Here is a 22548-nt window from a genome sequence, read left to right as displayed (position 1 = left end):
CACTTGGGAGTGGGTTGTGCAGGACTTGGGAGTGCTGCACTTTTCAGAGTCCTAACCTCCTTGCAGAGTCATCCCCAGACTTTCAGTATCCCAAACAGTGCTGCTGTCATGATAGCCTGTCTCACAGTGCAATGGGCAGGACTGGATCCTGCCAGCATCACCTAGCACCTTGGTCAGTAGCTGGCCCCTAGCTCTGTTAGGCAGGAGTGGTTAGCAGTGACCAGCCCCAGGGTCACTGGCCATTCCCAGTGTCTGAGCATGAGCAGAGGGAGGAGCTACTGGGGAAGGCATGGGAGGTGACTGGTGTTTTGTGGGAGATGGACATAGCCCCAACATGAAGAGCTGGGTATGACAACATTGCAGAGGATTTCTGAAAAGATCATGATGCTTCTCACCGGCTGCCTCCAGATCCCTGGTAATCCACAGGGGGTTTTTAGTTCCTTTCAGTAGCATAACAGCTTCCTGCCTGAAATTTCCTTATCAGCTAGGCCAGGTGGATGCAACAACCAGAGGAAGAGCTAGGAAAAGCAATTTATATTGGCCACAGAAACTCTTCCCTTTGGCTAAAATTTTTCTTCCTTTAGCCAAAGAATTCAATGTGATCCAACAGCTTCTGGGCCTACAGAGCCCTCTCTTGTTGAACAATCTGTCAGCAGCAGGTACTGCCTGTAGCTGGACTGTTTGCAAGCCACAATCAGCTCAGAAGCCCAGATTTGTCCCTGTTATTTCATTAGGTGTAGACATGTATTGGTTTTAGGTTGCAAATACTTTATAACAATGCAGATTACATTTGCATTTTGATTCCAGGATAGAGGCTGAGGACTAGTTGCAGTTCTAGAATACTGAAAATTTCTTCATTCTTCCATCTTGATAGGAACAGTACTCTAAGATAGACACTCCTTTGGTTTATCTCTTTTCTTTTCTTTTCTTTTCTTTTCTTTTCTTTTCTTTTCTTTTCTTTTCTTTTCTTTTCTTTTCTTTTCTTTTCTTTTCTTTTCTTTTCTTTTCTTTTCTTTTCTTTTCTTTTCTTTTCTTTTCTTTTCTTTCCTTTCCTTTCCTTTTCCTTTTCCTTTTCCTTTTCCTTTTTCCTCATCTCTTCTCTCCAGTACCCAGGGACAGAACCCAAGGGAATGGTCTAAAGTTGTGTCAGGGGAGGTTTAGGTTGGATATTAGAAAAAGGTTGTTCACCCACAGGGTGGCTGGGCACTGGAACAGGCTGCCCAGGGAAGTGGTCACAGCACCAGCCTGACAGAGTTCAGGAAGCATTTGAATAATGCTCTTGAGCACATGGTGTGATTCTTGGGAACATCCTGTGCAAGACAAGCAGTTGGACATTATGATCCTTGTGGGTCCCTTCCAACTTCATATACTCTGTGATTCTGTGGGATTCCATGATTTTCATGAAGAAAAGAACCCAGAGATGTTCAGAAAGAGACTGAGGGCACCTCCAGAGAGAGAAAACCATGATGTGAGCGTAGCAGCCTGGTTGTGTAGAGGGTGAGATGCATCAGAGGCTGAATTCCTAGAGGGGAATTCTCAAGGGTTCTCACTTTACTGGGAGATCAGAACAGCAGCCTTGAGCTAAAGGTAATGAAGAAGTTTGACAAGGCCAGGTTTATACAAGTTGAACAGTTCTAAGATCTGCTTTATAGATTAAATGGCAATGAGAAGCCAAAGAGAAAGAAGTTTTAATAATCATGGTAGTAGGTTGTGGGAATACTCACAGCTGGGTTACCAAAACAGCAGAAAGAGAGCAGGTCAAAATCTTTTGTAGAAAAAAATATTTTGTGTGTTGTTTTTTCTTTATATTCTGACCACAGCAATCAGTAGTGTTTAGTATAAAATCTCCCTGACCTAGCAAGGATAGAAATACTGCTCTGGTTGTAACATAGGACTGTTCTGAACAGAAAACAGGAAATTAAGCTCTGATTGAGATCTGTTTCTTATCACTCTTGTCCTACTTTGAAGTTCCCGTGTCCAAAGTATTTTCCCTGCAAGCACAATATTGTTTTCATAGTAATAACTCCCCTCCTTTCCTCCCTTCATGAAATTAGCTGTTGATTCCTTTACTTACATATCCTGTCTGAAGAAAACATCTGGAGCCAAGGCAGGAGTGAGGTATCCACGTCAGGGTCTGGAGTGTCCAACTGTGTGGCAACATAAAGGCAGCAGGGAGTGTAATGAAACCTGCCCACGCTGCCTGGTCCAGAGTGAAGAAGAGGTCAAATGCCGCTGAGCTCCAGATGTCTGGCTGAGTGAGCGGATGAATGTTGGCTATGTATCCACAGTGCATTAATGGCCCATGCATTAAAGGCAGCTGAGGGAAAAAAAAAAAGATGCTGTCAGCAGAAAGGACTCGAGCAGGTTATAGCTCCCAAAGGCAGAGAAAACTAGAAAGCCACAGTCAGGTTCTGCTGTCTGCATGACACCACAGTTGCTTTTCAGAGTGACTGTGTCTCTCTTTTGTCTTCTGCATTTAGCTGCAGGAACAGGGCCACTGCAAAATTCAGCAGCGTTGGGCGTGTGTTTGCATGCACAGCACAGAAGCAGCAGGGTGATGAGTGTGCACCACAGTGACTGTACAGAATAACCAGAGATTGCTCTGGTTTCACCCAAATACCTTGTACAATGTCAGGGCACACGGGCAGGATTGGGTGAGAGATAGTCCCAGGAAAAGTGAGTATGAGTGATCAGCATCTATGCACATAATCACAACAAAGAGGACACTCCTTCAACTGGAACAGAATATGTAGCATGAATAGCACCACCTTGCAGCTGGCCACAAGCAGACCTGTGAAAGGGAGCTAGGAAAAAGAGAAATGTTATTGTGGCATTGCAGAGTTTTGTTAGGGGGAAATGTCTCCTCCATATTAATGGAATCAAGAGCTTGGTCCTCCAGGGCACCAGAATAAGGGTATCTATTTAAAAGTGCTGGTTTTCATTATGCAATCCAGGACCTGCTCATGTGCCTGGGTGGCCTTCTCTGCACAGCTTTGTGAAGACATATCAGCAGAGGCAGTTCTCATTTCTCATCTTTAAATTCATTTGCCCCCAAAGAGGAAGGTGTGTGAAAAAACATGGGGGGAGGTTTCACTAGTTTGGTAAGAAGAAAACACCTGCCTTTGCCTCTTTAACCTGGTTTTCCATGACATGTTAGCAGACCTAAAACTAGCATAAAAAGGCCTGGAGGAGAGGCAAAGGCCTGTGACTTTGGGTAATGTTGTGGAGGTCAAGTGCTTTTTTTCACAGTGCGTGTCCCAGTTGAATGTAACAATACTGTTGGGGGAGAAAGGTCCTGCTTGTACAGGTTATGTCTGTTATTTTAGTCTACTTACTGTCCAAGTAATTGTACCTTGTCTTATTCATCTTGTAGTGCCCAGTTTTAGAACCCTCTTCCCTTATATGAGGAGACTGATTACCTATGCATGTGATTTGCATGTTTGTGTATGCAGTCACAAACACATACATGAAAAGATTTGATAGCCCTTATTGTCATCTTGTCATAGGTCAGGCTTGATAGGGTTGAGAACTTACTTTCTACTGGTTTTTACAGTGAAACTGTAGTAGTTTTTAGGCTTTGTATCTGGAATGGGAAATCTGGGATCTGAAGAATACATCTGCAGGGACCAATACTGCTCCAATTTTTCTGCTTCTCACAGCAGGAATTTTCATCAGAAGTCACTCCTTAAAGTCAATCCCAGGAGATATGGTGCAATGCTACAATTCTCTGATGAATTACATACAGCATCACTGGCTACAAAATATTTTATATGGAATGTATTTTCTGAGCAATAATTATCTGTCAGACATGCACTATCCAGAATAAAGTTGGGGAAAATTTGCTGGTGCCCACAACAAGATAGGAAAGATTATAGAAAATTGCTGGAAGTTTATAAATCACTGTAATAACTGTTGTGTGTGCTTTTGTTTGATATTATACACTTCTACAACATAAAGAAAAAAGACAGCCTGATTGCCTTTAGCTTGTCCTAGAAGAAGCTCTGAAAAGTATGATTACGGGATTAATAAAATGCCTGGATTATGGTGCATGATCTTGTGTGCTTGCATGTTTACATATAGGTAATGCTTGAATGTCTTGAGCCATTAGGTGAGACTTAGGTCATGAGGCTCTGACACTAGGCAGCTGCCCTTGACAGTGCTGAACTCAGCTGAAGGTGTGAACTATGTCTGTGGGTTTCCTGCTTGACAGCACAAACTGGACATTGCCTAAGTGTAGGGTTAGTGCTCTTGCAAGGGCACAAGGACAAAGCCAAACACCTCCTGCTGCCACATGCAGGTTTCTCATGCAACTGTAATGGTTGTGTTTGAAGCTGGCTTAACCAGATGCTGACACTGGCAGGCTGTGTTTGACAAAATTACACTTCAACACCCAAAATGCTAAAGGAATTTGCATAAGGAAACACTGAAGACATAAAACCAATTGGTTCTGGTCATGCAAAATGTGTTCAAGACACTTTCTTAGCTTGGGTTAAGCTTCTGATGGAATTGCACTGAAAAGAGGGATTGTGCCTTGGTCTCAGGAACATGTTCTCTTTCCTATCAAAATTAGAAAATTTTTGGTAAATGAGATAGGCTTGTAGATCTGGTTGAAAACTGTGCCTTCAAGAAAGAAATATTGGCCTTCAGTAAAATCAGAGAGTTGATGTCTCATAGCTGAGGGACCCCTACAAACATGGAAACATATAGCAAGCTTGAGCAGCTGGATAGCACAGGGGAAGCAGATTTGCTTCTTTTAACAGCAACAGGGAATAAGATAGCTCAGGGTGGCTCTGAAACCACACCCTCACTCAGGATCAGCTCAGTGCCACTCCTGACTCTTGGGGAATGAGAGCACCTGGAAAAAAACAGCGACTGGCCTGTTTCATTAGGAATCTCTGGTTTGGATTGAAAAAGGTCTTAAAGAAGCCACAGACATTTTCTACCTCTGCATTTCCTAGAGGATTTCCAATTGGATGTGACTCTCATTAATTAAATGTTTTTTGGTTTGGGTTGTTTTTATTTTCAGTTATAGCTGGGGACATTTGCAGACTGGCTTCAAGTCCTCTAAGGTACTAGTAGTCTTTATGGAAATTTTCACTCACTGGTACTGCTGCATGCTTGTTATTGAAGGAAAAAAAGGAGGAAAAATGAATGAAAATTAGATCTAGGCCCTCTCAGCAGCTGTCACAGCTCACACTCCCATTTAAAATTATCTGAGCATATATTTTTGTGGAGCTAATGTCTTGTTTTATGACCTCTGCCTGTCTGGTCCCAGAGAGTTATTATGGATATCTATCACACAAAATTTCTTCATTTACCTTGTGGTGAACAGCATTGAACAAAAATAACCTTGTCTCTGCCTTAGTAACAATATGAACCAGTTTTTCTTTTTTTCACTGTAGACAAGCTTGTTGAAAACATTAAGTTTTATATTATTAGCACATTTTTAGAACCTAAAACACCTTGGGAAAGGAAGGATTTCATGGCTTTCTAAAAGCTGTACTCAGAACAGTTGTCAAAAGTAAACTGATTCATAATCAATGTTGCCAGGAAGGCATGCTCGAGGCAAAGGAAGTATGTGGGCAGAGGAGTAAAATAAGCACATTAAAGGAAATAACAGCTGCCTCCATAGAAGTTGCTGGTAATATATACCAATAATATGAAATTTAGATCAATTATAAAAATGAAATGTATTACTCTGATGACTGATACATTATTCTTTTTTTCCTCCTTTCTCCCTTCCCTACCATAAGGTACCCAAATAAGGCCTAGATTGTGCTATGGAGATATTCCAGCTATTGCCACTTGTGAAAAAAACTAGAGGCATCTAGACAGAAGGACAAAGCCTTTGCACCTCTGAATCTTGTACCCTTATGTTTTTGATGTCTAATTTAGTGGTGGAATTGAGTTTGTACCCTGGGATTTCTCATCACTGCTTCAGATAAACTATGTTCTCAGAAGTGGGGCTCATAAAGGCCATCATTAGTAACCTCTCAGCACAGAATTACATAAGGAGAAATCTAGTGCCAAGGTTAGCCTATTCCTTTCAGCTAGGTGACTTTCTTTCTTTTACTGGACCTCCAAGGAACTAGCTATCTCTCCTGACTCCTTTCCATAAAACAGCCCTCTTGTGAACCATCGTTTTTTTGGTTTAAAAAACTGGTGAAATTTAGATGCATCCTTTATTCAACAGCTGTTACTCCCCTAGTGTTGCAGCACAGTGTTATAACATAGCTCACAACAGCTGACACTAATTGCTAGTGTCAGGAAGACTGGCAGTGTTTTAGCAAAAGGGAACTGTACCATCAGTTAAAAAGCTCTTGAGAAAGAGCCTTGGGAGGGAAAGGGAAAGAGAAGAAAGGAAAAGAGAAAAGTGAGTCAGGAGAACAAGTCAGATTGGCAGTGTAACAACTACCCCTTTTCAAGATAATTTTCCACTTTTCCCAAATGCTCCATGTATTTATTGACTTGAGAAAATCTTCAAATTGAGAGTCAAATTGTATACATACTAAAAATTATGTTCATTTTCAAGATGCACAAAAAAAAAAAGCCAGATAATTTTAATAGATTAAAACCCTTGGGGGGAGAAAAATTGCCAATATTTTTACTTTGGGGTTTCTAAACAATTCTCTGTCAGATTAGGATAGGAATAGGACATCTGCTAACAAATTTACCTGTAAAATAACCCCTAGACCTACAAACCTATGAGGTAAATTCTGCAATAAAGTGATTGTAGGCCTCAACTATAGTATTGACCTGCAAAGTAGCCATGGTCAGCCAGCTGCACAAACCCCCACCTCAGACCAGGGTTATGTCTGTCCCTCCTACTGTGCCAAGTCCATCAAGGCCTGGGCAGTAACACCTGGCTCTTGAGAGATGTTCTGTACTCATGAGTTGCAAAAATTCCTTGGTAGTAAAATGTAGCTGGCAAGCTTGAGAAGTGTTGCCATTCTCCTTTGACAGGTGGAATAACAGATGTGGAGAGATTAGGTGGTTTATTGAAGGTCTCAGATAAAGTTGGTGGCAGAGCTGAGAGTATTTCAAGAAGACTAATTCTCATGACCTCGATCCAAATGACTGTCTTTGGAAGGCATCTCATTATTCACACATGGTTTTTTTGCATAATAGAGATACTTAATTATAGGAAAGGAGAACTATAAGAAATGGTAAATTATGAGAACAAGGCTAAAATCATTAATAAAACAGAGGAGGACATTCAGCACTGAGAGACTGCTATGCTGAATAAACTGGGAGCATGAACACTACTAGTTCTGGCTTCTGCAAATAGAATTTGTTGAATTAAAAACTTGCACAAGTGATCTTTTGCTGCATTTCCAGATATGGGCTTAGTTTCCCCAGGGCTGTCCTCCATGTATTCATGTTTTAAATCATATAAACTATGACTTCCTGAAAATAAAAATAGCTTTGTTAAACTTAGACTTTTAATAAAGTACATCAGCTTACATGAGGCAGGAAAACTATTTCTTTGTATAATAAAAGCTTCTGGCTAGTAACAAGACATTTTAAGACTTAAAACATTTGCAACATCCTGAGCCTCCTCTCATGTTCACCAGTTCAACTCTGAATGGAGTGAATGCTTCTTCTCTCCACAATTAATTTTCTCCTCATACTGAAGTCTAAAACAAAAATAAAACACTAAACTCTTAATCTGAATTGTTCTATCAGACAGAGAAGTGAAAAAGCATAGAGCAATATCAGCATTTTGTATTTTCTTCTCCACGAACAGCAGGACATCAATTTACATTCAAATTTGTGAACAGTCTTACTGAAGGCTATTCCCATACTATTCCCATACTAGGGGATAAAGAAGAAAAATATGCATTTTTAGTTTGTGAGGCAGATTGCCATTCCGGAGTTATCCACAGGCAATCTGTAAGGCAAAATTGCAGCTTCTGGAGGTGGACTACCAGGTCATGTCAGCAGCATTTAACTGCTGGGCTACCTGCACTCCCTTCAGAACAGGCACATGGTGAGTGCAAGCAGCACAAAGCTAGAGGAGCACAGTGACAGGAAGTGTCAGACACGAGTGGCTTAGCACTTTCAGACTTGTTAAATGAATGAGAGAACTTGTCTGTATGAAGTTTGACATGAATGTGTGAAGGGCCAAGGCCTTAGCAATGTATTAGAGCTATTGCAATTATATTTTCAGGGAAAATCTAAAAGAGAAAGCTAAATCCTACAAATATCTCCTGAGACTCAAAGATAAGCAATGTACTATACCATCTTTCTGAGTTTGTTTGCAGGCCTGAATCACAGACACTTGCTTGCATTGCATTTTGTCTGTTTACAGTGTTTCAAGCAAGTTAGGGAATTTGGTTTTTATTCTTTTTCTCTGGTTAACAGCTATGGGGACCCTTTGCATCATCAAAGAATGGATGTTCATGCAGTCTAACACAGTAAAAATCACAAGCCAAGGAGATTATTCCCTTGCTGAAGAGGATCCTGAAGAAAGGGCCCTTCTTCCATGGGCACTTTGATTCCTTCCTGCCAGTAGCTCTCTTTCTTTCATTTCTGCATTGCTGCAAGAGGTTTATGACTGTTGGCAATTGCAAACCCACTTCACCAAAGACAGCAGAGAGAAGTGACACCTGGGAAAGATATGTAGGAGAAGCAGCAGCTAAGAACACAGCTTTCTATAGCACCCTGCTGCCAGCCTGAGGAGACATTACTTAGCTATTCACAACATTTTCTGCAGTAGTTATTTTATCTGGGATAATAGAAGCACAAAATGATAAAAAGTCAGCTTACAGAATTAGCAGCCTTGCAGTATTGGCATATTGTGACTATATAAAGACAGCAATCACTGAAGTTGCTTCAGTTTTTTCTCTCCAGATAGCAGCATTGGCAGTGACTCAAAAATACAATATGAATTGCAGCAGAACCACTGATCCAAAAGGGAATAACCAAGAACAATGGGGACACTTTTAATCAACCACTTGCTCTTTTACAGGCAGTTTTAAAAGTTATTTTTATGATTACTTTGTATTTCTACACTGTTATTTGCAAATGTGCTCCTGCTAGTACATATTCAGTTTGGAAGGCACATCTCTATTTTTTTATATTCTCACAGCAGTATGGGGTTGTTGAAGCCTCATGGAAATGGTTCTTTCTCTCTGTCAACCATGCATGCATGCACGTGGATTTGATCTAAATATTTATTAATTCTCCATAGAGAATATAAATACAACAATCTAACCGTCCTTGTATGGCCAGAGTGACAGCAGTCTAAAATTTCTGAGCAATATTGAAGTGAAATATTCTATGCATAGCTGTTCAATTTACATCTTTTATTGTACATCAGTGAATTCAAGTGGCCTAAGTCAGTTTTTAGGGCACTCTACTATATTTTGAGATCTCTGTATCATAACAGGTTTATCTGAAACTTAAACAAGTATCTTAAAAGAGGTTTATTTTTGTACCGACAAATGAGGACTAGCTGTCTTTTTCAAACATTTTCTGAAACTGAATCTGTCTTGTCCCTGGATTATAAATTTACATGTTTAATGCAGAGGTAGTGAATTTTATAGCTTCAAGAGATGGGTTTGAGGTTGTGTGTGTGTATGTGTTTGTATTCTTTTTAAGTCTCATTTGAGAGAATTGGTAGTAGGAAATTTTTAAAGGAAGACCAGAATATATTTAGTTATTCTGTTCCTGCACCAGATTGTCTGGGCATAATAAATGGACAATAAAATAAATATAACGCCATGTCTCTTAATTTGATACTTTGAAAGTCCCCCACTCTCTTTTTGCCTAAGGTAGATCACTATTCTGCTATTAAAGTTCCTTTAATACTACTTAAGCTTAACCCAGATCCCACTGAAGTAAAGGGGAATTGTTAAATTTATTTCACTGGGGACAGAAATAGGCCTTTAGGATATATTCTCCCATTGCTACTTATTTCCTTTTATTTCATCACATTATGTCATCGTAAGTACATCTGCCTTCTTGAGGAAGTGGCATGGGAGATAAAGAATTTCATTTCCCAGGAAAGGTCACATTATTTTCCAAATCTAGAATGAGCTGGGGGAAAAAACTTGGAGGAGCCCTCCAAATCTGTCATGTAACCCAAATTACAAATTAGTACTTGTTTTTGTTTGAACACCCATTAACACCTGCCTAGATATTAAATGTGATTTGCCCTTGCAAATATCTTATAAAGTTTCTTGCAATACCAATCTGTAAACTTTTGCTAGAGGTTAGAAATATTTTTTTGTCAAAAAATTCCAACCTTTTCTGAGTGGTGTGAATCTGCTGGTGTAACATTACATGGAAAGCTCTGGCAACTATGTGGAACAGGTTTGAGCAGCACTGGTTGCCAGCAACATGTCTTTGCTGTTGCTCCCACTCGTTTTCCACATTACTGAAGTTGCTCTAGCACTGGCAGCATTCAGGTTAAAAAACATTTAAAAAAAAAAGCTCGGTGCCTGAGAGGATTAAAATAGTTTTTAAACATGATCCTACTCGGCATGGGTAAATTGGGCTATTTTCCAGCAAGATTGTGATTTAAACAGAGATCTGGCTATCCGCACTTGAAGTGCCATGGGGACAGGGCCTCAAAATGAAACTGCAATATATAACCAGCTGCTGACAAATCTGTGAACACTGGGGGTGGTAGTTATGAAGCAGAATATCATTCCCAGTCTTACTCCCACAACTCCCTTGCTTTTGGTGTCCTACATTCTCTTCTACCCAATAAAGTCCATAACAGCCTGTGTGATACTCCTTGATGTTTTGAATTCCTTGCTCCTGGACAGGGCAATGCAGCGTGTCAACAACGAGGATGCCACAGTTAGTTCTGGTTTTGTCCCACAAGTTGGCTGCAATACCTTGGTGAAGCAAGCGGTGATTAACTTGTTTCCAAGTGTGTATTTGGACCAGCAGGGTTAGAGACACAAAAACCAAAAGGGAAGCAATCACATGGCGGAGACAAAGCACCAGAGTACATACTTGCCAAAATTACACATCCTTATATCCTCCAGGACACAGTCCTATTTAGATATCATTGCCACAGGCAGCTGAGCTGTGGGCTGATTGAGGAAAAGACCTTTTACACTTTCAGTCAGGTATTCAGCACAGAAATCTTTGGAATGCTTTCCTAAATATATAAATGAGTGGGATATTTTATATAGTTGTTCTCTGCTGCTGTCCTGAACATTTTCATTATAACTCTTCTTATTTATTTTTGTTTGGTTTTGGTTTCTTATGTGGACTGTAATCAGTCTCTCTGTCAGGGATTTTTAAACTGGAACACAATTCATCAAGAATTTGCTCGGACTGGTTTTGGGAGATTTAAAAAAAGTATCATTTGTGCTATTTAGCAAAGGATAGCCTGTCAAACTGCTGAACCTGGTCTGATAGAATACCTAACTGGTTCATACACTAGTGTGCTGTGTTTACAAAATGAACCATACAGGATTGAGTAGCTGAAATCTACTCAGACACAATAAAAATTCTGTTGCATTTTAATATGAGATGTTCCTGAAGTTCAATATCTGGAGAACATCCAGATCTAATTTAGAACCTGAATTATATTTACTATCCATTTAAAGCATAGATTGTTTTTAAATTTGTTCACCCAATCTTATCATGCTGTGCCTGTTTTTCCTTTGCGTTACTCAGAGTCCACCAAGCTCTACTCAAATTGCTAATTAGCAGGAGCTGAATGCTTCTATTTAAAGGAGAAAATCAGGTGTGCATTCCTTCACTTTTTTTTCCCCACAGAAACTTAATTGTATGAGTTAGTGTGGTTGTTTCATTACTTTCACCTCAAATATTTTCTTTAAACAGTTCCAGAACAAGATGGAGGTAAGACCTCTGTAAGACAAGTTGTGAAGTCTAAATGTTCCAAGATTTCTGTGAGTGAATGGAAGGGAAGATGTTTCTCAGCACTGCAATCACTTCCTGTTGTGCTACTGTTGATGTCCCACAAAAAAAGGAGGTTCTGGGAATACTTGCAATACAACAGAGAGCAATAAATATCAGTTAAAATAACTTTTGTGCCGTTTGAAATGTTTGTTAGCATAATAAAATTTATTTAAAGTCTTGTCTCACTGAAGGAACACCTGATACAAATACCACAGCAGCAGGAAGGAAGATTTGCTCATCTCACTCTCATTACACCGGTAGCAGTCTACTGCACTGCACCTGCTGCTGGCTGCCAGGGAGAGCCCTGAAGGCACAGCAGCAAACTGCTTCCACTGAGTGCTCACACTTCTGAAACCCACTTCCTTTGACACTTCTCAGGAAGGCATAATTGATTATCTTTTAGTTTGCAATGTACCATTTAACTCAAACAGCTGAACTGTTTTTCTTCCAGCACAATTTCCGAGGCATTAAATCCCCTTAGTTTAGAAATATGTTTGTATTTTCTTTTGTTTTTCAAAATAGTAAGATGGTACTTAATTCAGGTTAAATATCATGATGCTCTGATATGTTAGACAGAAATGTTGCTACTGAGAAATCAGCAGTTACATCTGAGGAAAGCTTCCCACATTTTGCATGGTTTTCTGACAAAAGGAAATAAATCAACTATATAGAAATGGGAAAGAAATTAGTTGATTAAATGATGCCTTCTTAACTTTGTGCCACAGGGGAGAAAAGGCAGTTGCTCAAAACACAGAGGAAATAGAGTTTAACAGAATGTTTGGATTACAGTATGATTAGATGGCAGATCTTATTGCCACTATATATTTCTACAGGTATAAAGTTGGAAAAAATGTACTCCGGCTGCCTATGGCAGGTGTGATTTTCATCCTATCAATTGAGTAATTGGATAGACCCATTTTCTAGGCCAATTCTCCCAAATGCATAAATGTGAAAATAGAGATTTCTCTACAGCTATTTTCCTATTATTTTATTTGCTCTCTTTCTCATTTTTGTGCTAGAGTTGTTCTTCTCCTTTTTTTGTTTTTTTTTTTTTTTCTTTTTTGTGTGTCTGGATCAGTAAGGCTTTTATTACCTCAGTTCAAATTGTACATGCTGTACCTATCTGTGCATTTATCATAAACAGGTAAATTCCCAGATTTGTAGACTATAAGTTGAGCAAAAGAGGTAGCCCAAAATATAAGACAAATACTGTCCAGGAGATGGAAACAAACACAATCTTGTTTCCCTTTATTATACTGTGCAGAAATTACATAGTAGGGACTTACTGAATGTCTCCTCTGCAAGAAATACTTCAGCCATTTGACATTTTACCACACACTGGGGAATCAATCGCATGATAGAAAGTCTAAGAAACTAGAATACATGGGTTACAGAATTAATGGAACTACTGTTCTCCTATTGATAGTCCATCTTATTCGTATTTCAACCTATATGCATACTTTTGTCTTCTTTTGTACTTTTGGTGCAGACCAAGATATCTCTCCCCTTTGCAAATCGGAGACTAGCATTCAGAATGGATACTAACATCCATTTCAGCTTCAGAAAAATGTTCTCTTACACCATTGTCAATGTTATTTGGTATCAGTGGGCTTATTTGGTTTAGGAATGAAAAGGCAGGTGTTTGGGTGCAGGCCTGTGCAGACACCCATGCCCTGTTGTGGCAAATTCTGTCTGTCTGGCAGTGCAGCTGGACGTGCAGAACTGCACCTTCCCCAAGAATGAATCAGGTAGGCTGATGGCAAATGATAAAAAAACCTCTGTAACTTCACACACACATTTTCTGGGGCATGAACAGCAGTTGAATTTAATTTTTGGGGTGACTTCTCTGGCTTGACCTGAGATTTTTTGAAAAACTCACAATTCTGCTAGCAGTTTGTAGGATTCTTGTTATAGGAAAATCTAAGCATGGTTTTCCAAGGACATCAACAATTTCTGTTGTGAGGCCCACCTCTTTTGACCTGTACTGTGGACATGAAATAAACACCTCTGCTCATCACTGTCTGACATCTCAGTTGCAAGTTCAAAGCATATGCTTCAGGCTTATAGTCACTGTTCAGATGCTGAGGGCGGTTGTTTTCTTCTCATGAATATGAATGTCCTGTTCAAAATAAATGTTGGCAATCTGTGGTGGACTAGGACTGAAAACAATTCCAAATTAATCTAGCAGGTTGTCAAGAGATCAAAAATACCATCAGTGTATGAGCTGATGCAACTTACTGCAAGTAACATAAACCAGGAAGGCATCTTAATGGAGTGATTGATGGCACAGCAAATACTACTGCAAGAGGCTTTTAGAGTTAACCCATCATTTAGGTTACCTTTCCATCAGCTGAGTAAGATTCTATTCACCTGCCTAACATTAAATAATTAAACTTAACTAGCTACAATAAACAGTGTAGGAGAAGAAAAATAAAATCAAAGTTAAAGATACACTGTATTTTGTAAGGTGGGATTGAACATGAAAGCCCCTGGTATGAAGAAAAAGTACCCAAACACATACAGTCCTCCATTAAGACCTGAAATTTTTTACAAGGTGAAAAAACTGTTCTCACTGAAGAGAGTGGTATGTCTTCCTCTAAGTCATTCAAGTTTTAAGGTCACAATCAGACTGAGGTAATTCCCTGTGTTTAAGAACCAGGGAACATTTAATGGGTATGACAGAAATCATGAAAAAAGCATAAAATACCCCTGACACTGGATACACCATCCTATTTTACTTTTTAGAAGTCAGAAATAGAATTATTCTGAATGTACAGGGAATGCTGGTTTCCTTTTGATGTTACCTTCATTTTGGTGATGGGGCAGAATGGGTTCAAACAGCTTGAAGTATGAAAAAGCAATGGAGGTTTATATTGTTATTGGATGAAGGCTTAACAACTTGTCGTTAATGCTTAGTTACACTAAGTTGGTTTATTGCAGGGACAGGTAGATTTAATACTGGTTAGAATGTGAGTACACCTGGTTTGCAGTTCAGAACAGGGTTGATGCAGTTGCATTGAAAAAAAAATCACAAAGTAGTGAAAATTCAGCATTCGTGAAAATGGCAATTAAAAAAGAAAAAAAATGTAGCAGGAAAATTAACTCAAAGAACTAAATCCATGTCAGCTTTCAAGAAAAAAAAGTGCTGGGTGGATGCTAAAAAAGTCAGAGGAGTTTTTCCCAGACAAATACGTTTCCTTGGAAAACACTTGAACCTAGCAAGCAGCACTAATGAGATACGTCTGTAAAACCCTCTGCGCCATTAGCGAGGCACTAGGAATATTAACAGCAAGAAAAAGTAGATGTCACAAAGGACTCCAGAGTGTTTCCTCCTATTACCAGACTATCCTACCTGTTTTTATAGTAGCATGTTGCATAGCCTGTAAAATGCAAAGACTGCTCTTTACTATGCCTAATGGAATGCCCAATCTATGGTTAACCCAGCAAAACTGTATTTTCATAAACAGGAAACCAAAGTTAATCCCTAGAGCTTCAGAAATAATAATGATTTTTAAAAGTGTGGAAATATTTATAATTTGTATCACAATAGCAAGTAGAGAAGCCAAACAAATTGTGAGTTGTTTAATACTGGGCAATGTGCAAACATAGCACAAACATCACAGAAATATGCAACCTAAACAGACCAGACAGCCAGAGGGTAAGAGAGGAAACAAAGATACATGCTAAATAATTACAAATTTCCAAAGCCAGAATAAAAACCAAAGGAAGTTACCAAAGAAAATATATTAGAAACCTAATTACCATCAGGGTTCTTGCAAGTGTAAAAAATGCTATTGTTCGTGGGGTTTCATTTCTGTCAGAAAAAAAGGACAATGAATGAAGGTATGCAGATATTTCATTGCAGGCTCACAATGAAGCAACTATATCACTGCAGCTACTTAGCAAAGTTCCTTTCTGATAGAAACAGTACTATTATCTGAGAAAATCCTATTGGATTTCCATGTGGTGAGTTTCTTTTGTTTAAGGATCTTCATTTTATTATGCAGAAAAGCTCTGAGCCACTTTGCCAAGTTCAGGTCTTTACATGTTGAGTGAGAAGTTACTGAGTCAAGAGGACACACATTCTTTTCCATTCTCCCCACAATTTTTTTGTCAGTAGTAAATCTGCCTCACACTACTTGGTGAAAGAGCACCTCAGCTTGTGTTTCAGTTGTCTGGATCTAATTCAGAAAAATACATATACTAGTTATAAAGCCTTAAGGGAGCACACATGGTGCATGAGCTTCCACATGGGTAGTTATCAAGCCACATACAGGGACTTGGATGCAAAGCACATACAGATTAAGAGAGTTTGTTGGGACTTCTAAAGGAAACTTCTGCCTCTTCTGGAAAAAAAAGCCCAAGTTTTTTCCTTACCCTGGCTTGTTCATAGAGAAGAACCAATTAAAGGAAACAGTGGAAAGTGAATATCCTCAGCAGCTTCCTCTTTTACCCTAAAAGGAGTTAGCTTTTCTGCTCCAGCCCCACCAACCCCATTCACTGGGCTGAGCTCCCCTTAAGACTGGGAGCTGTGACTGCAGACTCCTTCTGCACTGGCCACAAACAGTCCCTTGCAATAGACTGAGCAGTCAGAGCATAACACATTGCCTCTTGAGCTACATTAACAGACTGCACTTCTGGTTCCTTGCCTCTAGCAGCTGCAGGACAACACGTTTGCCTAGGCTGCCATCATGAATCACAGAATCAGCAATCATTTAGTTTGGCAAAGACCTCCAACATCACGGAGTCCAGCCTTTGACTGATCACCACCTTGCCAACTAGACCACGGTAGTGAGTGCCATTCCCAGGGGTTTCCCGAACATCTCCAGGGATGGTGACGCCACTACCTCCCCAAGCAGTACATTCCAATGTTTAACAACCCTTTCCATTAAAAAATTCCTTATGAAGGTATGAGGGTAGACAGTTGCCACAGATGAGAAATGCAGCTATGGTCAGCTAATGGAATTCAGTGAGTAGCTATCTTGACGACTTTTAATTGCTGATACATACCTTCACTGACATGTACATGGCTACATCAGAAATGGAGGAATCCTGTTGTGTTCATGAGTGCTATACCCACACACTACTATTTAGTCATAATTAGTGTGTACATTTTATTGTTCATTCAAAAAAGCGGACAACACATTTTTAAATTTGGAATTATAAGATTATTTTTCCCTTTTAAAATCAATCTTTTATTTTTTCACACATACCATCAATCTAAGTAATGAAAGATGTTTCTATCTGTTTTTTTGGTGTGTTAACTAGCAAACATTCTGGACCACAGAGTGGGAAGAATGTAATTTACCATGAAAGGTTCATATAAATGTTGAATTATTTCTGCCTTACGATTTCTTTCAGGCTTTGGCATGAGGCCCTGAGGAAGCAGGAGAGGAAGAGGATTCTGAAAGATAAATCTTGTCTATCTTTGGATATCTTTGGATATGGGAGAAGCAATTAGTAAAAGTAGTCAGTAATACAGGTAAGACTGTCACTGAAGAAAGAAATCACTGAAGGAGAATTGTCAGTATTCAGTCAGAAGGACATGAGATACTTGGAAAGTGGTAAAGGCACCCTGACTGCCCTTTCGAGGAACTAACCATAATAAAACAGAATAAAAACTGTTGGTGAGAGCACATTAGTCCAACACAGTTCAATCTTCTGAAGGCTTGAGTTCACTTGCAAGCACGGCTGGCTCAGTTCATTCTCACACACACCATGATTAGTACTTTGTTAGCAATGATGGCAGCTGAATAGGTACCATTACTGCCAGAAGAAGCCTAGCACACGACTGTCCTCTGACAAGCATTTGGCATATGCTCTCACAATGCAGATGAATCTTCTGACTCTGCTGCTAGGCCTGGTCTGAAGGGGCTGGCATCTTACAGGTTTGTGCTGCTGGCTACACAATGTCACTTTGGGCACGCCAGTGTCTGTGGAGACACATGACAGTGGAGAGGCCTGAAACTCTGAAGTGGTACCAGAAGCATCTAACACAGATGACTGTGGATGCACCTGACATATCTCTGTTATTTGAGAAGAATTGCTGTGGGGAACAGCTGAAACTGTGTGTTATCACAGTACTTGATGAAAATGTCACAACTCTTTAGAATATAATGATACTACTAATGTAGGCAGTCCTTCAGGATATCATTACTGTGCTAGCAGTTTTGGCCAAAGATTTTATGATGTTTTTGCAATTCACCTGCTCCTGCATGAAATGTAACCAATAAAAACTGGAAGTTCTTACATCTCATACCTTAAATGTACAATATAGAAACAACACATTGCATGGTGTTCCCCTTATTGGTTCATATGCTTATAAAGCCAGATATTTCTGCTGATGTTTTATGTGTAAATTTGCTTACTCTCAACATTTCCATGTAAGTACACATTATTTTCTGCACAAATTCAACAAAATAATTCAATTTTAGCATGTCTTTTTCAACATTGCTTTGCTCCTTCTCACAATAGTTTCTCATGAGTGGAGTCCTGAGAAACAGAGCTTGAGAAAAAAATGAACTTGTGGTTTTAAACTAACTGGATCTGCACCAAAATTCTGGAATAAGTTTCTGGTTTTACCACATACTATATATATATGACCTGAGGCAAGGTATACTGCTGTCTCTTTATTTCTCATCTTGAAAGCAGGGATAATAGTTTCTCTACGTAACAGGATTCTTATGAAGTAAAATCCATGAACAGTAATGATAACTACTGCAGCTGTTCTTTGCAGACATAAAATAAGACCAAGTGCCATGTCCTGCACTTGGGTCTCAGCAAACCCCTGCAGCACTACAGGCTGGGGGGGACAGATGTTTGGCAAAAAGGGATTTGGGGATGCTCATTGTGAGCTGGCTCAGTGTGAGCCACTGTGTGCCCAGGTGGCCAAGAAGGCCAGTGGCATCTTGGCCTGAACCAAGAGCAGTGTGGCCAGCAGGACAAGGGACATGATCATCCTCCTGTACTTGGTGTGGCTGAGGCTGCACCTCAAGTCTGGTTCTGAGCCACTCACTTTAATAAGGATGTTGAGCTGGTGGAGGAAAGGGCAACAAGGCTCATGAAGGTCTAGCAAACATGTCTTATGAGGAGCTGCTGAGGTAGCTGGGTTTGTTTAGTCATGAGAAGGCCCAGGGGAGACCTCATTGCTCTCTACAACTCCCTGAAAGGAGGCTGTAGTGAGATGGGAGTTGGTCACTTCTACTGTCCCTGCAGTGAGAGGATCAGAGGAAATGGCCTTCAACTGAGACAGAAGAATCAGATTAGATATTAGAATTTTTTTTTCACTATTAGGACATGTCAGGCATTGGAATAGGTGCGCTGGGAGGTGGTGGAGTCATCACCTCTGGAGGTGTTTAAGAGGCATCTGGATTCAGTGCTGGGTGATGTGGGTTAGTAGTTCAGGGGTTACAATGGTAGTGCTGGGTTGATGGTTGGACTTGACAATCTCAGAGGTCTCTTTCAACCTTGATGATTCTAGGGCTCTAAAATAAGGGTGTTCATCTTCTAAACACACACAGCAAAAACACCATCTGCAGGGCACTGAGCTGAAACTGGTTTTCGGTGACTGACTCTTGAACGGAAGATCAGTGTCAGGGCATACCTGATGGAGGCACTTCTCACACCACGTCCTTCTGCAGGCAAATTAGACACAAGTATATTGGTGGGCACAAAGACCTCTCAGAAAAATATCCAAAGTTGTAAAAACACAGCCTGGAGAAATAATAAACCATAAATATGTTGACAATTTTAAAAAGTATCTGGCATGTTTTTTGCTTTAACTCATGACACCGAATGAGTGGCATGATGTGCAAAATCAGGAAAAGTCATGCACAGGAGAGATGGCAGCCTAACTCTGTAAAGAACTATGGCTTGGCAGTAACATGGTGTCACCAGGTGTAGCTTCCAGCCATAATTCTGCACCTAGCAAGGAATATCTGATATTGCAAGTTCATCGTGTTTCATATTTGAGTCATGCTTGCCACCTTCAGCATTTTCCCCTTATTTTTCACTTTTTAAAAGACAACGTATGATTTGTTGGAACGGAGCGGAGATAACTCTCTGTGAGCCGCAGTGGCACCATACCTATTTTGAATCAGTAAACCAGCTACAGGTGCGGATCACCCATGATGACTCACCACCTCTCTGTGAGCAACTGAAATGACTGCCGGGGGAACGGGGGATGTAGGACGCTGGAATTTTACCGACACGCAGAGTAGGCTTGTTGCTGTCAACAGCTGGGGGTCAGAAGATCCCCTTCTCATTTCCTTCTCCGACCACAAGCACACCAGCTGTCGTGACCTGCTTTCCGCCACTCCTTAAGGCCGTGGCGATGCCAGCACATTTTAGCTCGGGAAGGGTCAGCGCCGGGGTCCCTGCGCTGCGGTGGGCAGCGAGCCCCGGGCGGTGGGAGCGGAGCGGAGCAGACAGCGAGCCCCGGGCGCTGGGAGCGGAGCGGGTCGGGCCGGGTGCGCTGCGGCGCGGGCGGAGGTTGGACGGCGCGGAGGCGGCGGAGGAGGAGCGGGCGGCACAGCGATAGCGCTGACGGGCAGCGGCAGCCGCTCTTTGTCCCCTCCCCTCCCCGGCGCGCCCAGCCCAGCCGGCAGCGCGGAGCGGAGCGGGCCGGCCCGGGGATTCCCTCCCCCGCCGCCGAGGTCGCCATCTTCACCCCCGAGCTCGCCTCGGACGCTGCCGGCCGGGCTCCCGGGGAGCCGCCGGGAGCCTGCGCCGCGCCTTCCCGCTGCATGTGACCGGCGGGTGGTAGCGGCCTCCTCCGCGGATCTCGGCTGCGTCCTCCTCCGCTCCCGGCGCGGCGGGGAGGGGGCGCGGGGCGCCCGGCAGCGGGAGACGGAGGTGCCGGGGCGCGGCGGGCACACAAAGGAGCGGGCGCCGCCGTGGGCAGCGGTGAGTGGCGGGGCAGGGCTGCAGGGTCCCGCGCTCGCCGCCCTGCCCCGTACCTGCCGGTGGGCTGGGCTGCGGCCACTCCCTTTCGCGGGGGCCCGCTGGGAGCGATGGCGGGGTTTGTGTTGCGCCGCCGCCGGGGACCGCCGGTGTTTTCCGCACCGCCGGCGCCACGGCCGGGCAGCGGCGAGCGAGGGCCGAGCGAAGTGCCCGGGGGCGGCGGGGCCGGTGCTGGGCGGGGCGGTGCGGGGGAGGCTCCGGCCGCGCCGCCTCGGGAGCGGGCAGTGCCGCGGGCGCGGCGGGTGATGCTCAGCCGCGATCGCGCTCGACGCTCGGACAAAGAGGAGCGAGCCACCAATTTTGTGGTGGGCGATTTAAAACAAACAAACAAAAAAACAAGCCAGAGGGGTTTGGGTTTCCTGGATTTGTGGGTTTTGTTTTTTGGATTTTTTGGTTTGTTGTGAGGCTTTTGGCGGCTGGGCTGGGAGGTTTTTTTTGGTTCTTTTTTAATGCCGTGCGCCCCCGCCCCGTCTCCCGGGCGTGCGGCGGGAGGGCAGGTGCCGCGGCGGGCCCCGGGGCCTGGGGTCGGGCTGCGCCCGGCGCAGGGCGTGGTGCCGCGGCGGGGATGCCGCGACGCCTCCGTGCCTCCCTTCCGTGCCCCGGGCGGCGTGCCGAGCCCCGCGGGGCCGCGGGAGGAGTGTAAGGCCCTCCGGCTGGGGAAGGAGGGAGCTGGGGTGCGACAGCGGTGATTTTCGTGCACGTCTAGAGCGGTAAATTAGCGTTTAACAGCTGTTATTTGTAATGTGGCGCTTGTCTCCTGGGGTGAGCGTGTGGTTTTCAGGTAGATACTCCGTGTTTGTCACCCCGTGCGCTTACCAGAATTGTAACCCTTCTACAGGAGAACGTTCCAGGAGAACGTGAAGCCCTGTGACATTTAACTCTGAAGCTGGATATGCATTAAACTGTAAGTTTTCCGGTTTTGTTTCTGAACTTGGATTGATGAATGGAGTGATTATTTCATGTCTGTGAGATAAAAACTTGAGAAGTAATTTAAGTGAGACCCTAGGCAGACTTTTCCCATGCCTGTTGCGTATATATGTCTCTTCTAGACTGCAATAACTGGTTAAGAATAAAAAAGTAAAGAAAATCTGGGAAAAAGCGATGCCTTAAATGCTTGCTTTAGGTATAGTTGTGGTGATGGATCTTACTTAATCCTCCAGGGCTGACAGTCACCTTTTAGACTTAAATCAGTGTATAGGAAATACCGGTAAGTGTAATACTAATGTGTTTCCCTACATTTGACTGAAATAACTGAGATTAGATGCTGCTTTTTCCTCACTCATAAGGCATATTTAGTCAAGTATTTTACTTGACTAATATCGATTAATAGCAGTTCGTTGAAGGTATAGATATATTTCTGAGCTGTTTTTTACAGTGTTAAAATATACATGCATTTTTGAAAGATGTAATCAAATATTAAATTTCTACTGTAATACTGTAATGGGGCTTTTTGAAAGGTGAAAAGGACTGTTGTAGATGGAATTGCAGGAAGTGATCAAGCAAATGACTACAACCACTAATAAAATAAGTAGCAGATCAACAAGCAATGAGATAATTTAGTATATACATAAATTCATTATATGTCAATAGCTATATCACTGCTCTTTTAAATTTGGGTTCTCCCATTAGCTTGAGTGAGAAGCTGGAACCTGGATATAACTGTCTGGGCATCTAAAGTGATTTTGCTAACAAGTATGAGTT

At 42.0% G+C, this 22548-nt stretch overlaps 1 protein-coding gene across 2 annotated transcripts in view; it reads left to right on the top strand.

Annotated features, from left to right (window-relative positions):
* Positions 1-20499: 20499 nt before the first annotated feature.
* Positions 20500-22548, top strand: part of CDC42SE2 (CDC42 small effector 2) — an 83154-nt gene continuing 81105 nt past the window's right edge. Inside the window, exons 1-2 of one of the 2 annotated variants that reach the window (XM_036403205.2) lie at positions 20500-20790; positions 21686-21751. The gene's annotated coding sequence lies outside the window, so the exon portion shown is untranslated. Of the gene's footprint in view, positions 20791-21043; positions 21153-21685; positions 21752-22548 lie in introns of those variants that run through there. The other variant, XM_036403206.2, reaches the window with a different exon arrangement.

This window comes from Molothrus ater, chromosome Z (assembly GCF_012460135.2).
Source record: "Molothrus ater isolate BHLD 08-10-18 breed brown headed cowbird chromosome Z, BPBGC_Mater_1.1, whole genome shotgun sequence".
Lineage (NCBI taxonomy): Eukaryota > Metazoa > Chordata > Aves > Passeriformes > Icteridae > Molothrus > Molothrus ater.
Note: the sequence above shows the minus strand (reverse complement) of the source record. Positions and strands in the feature narration are given on the sequence as shown.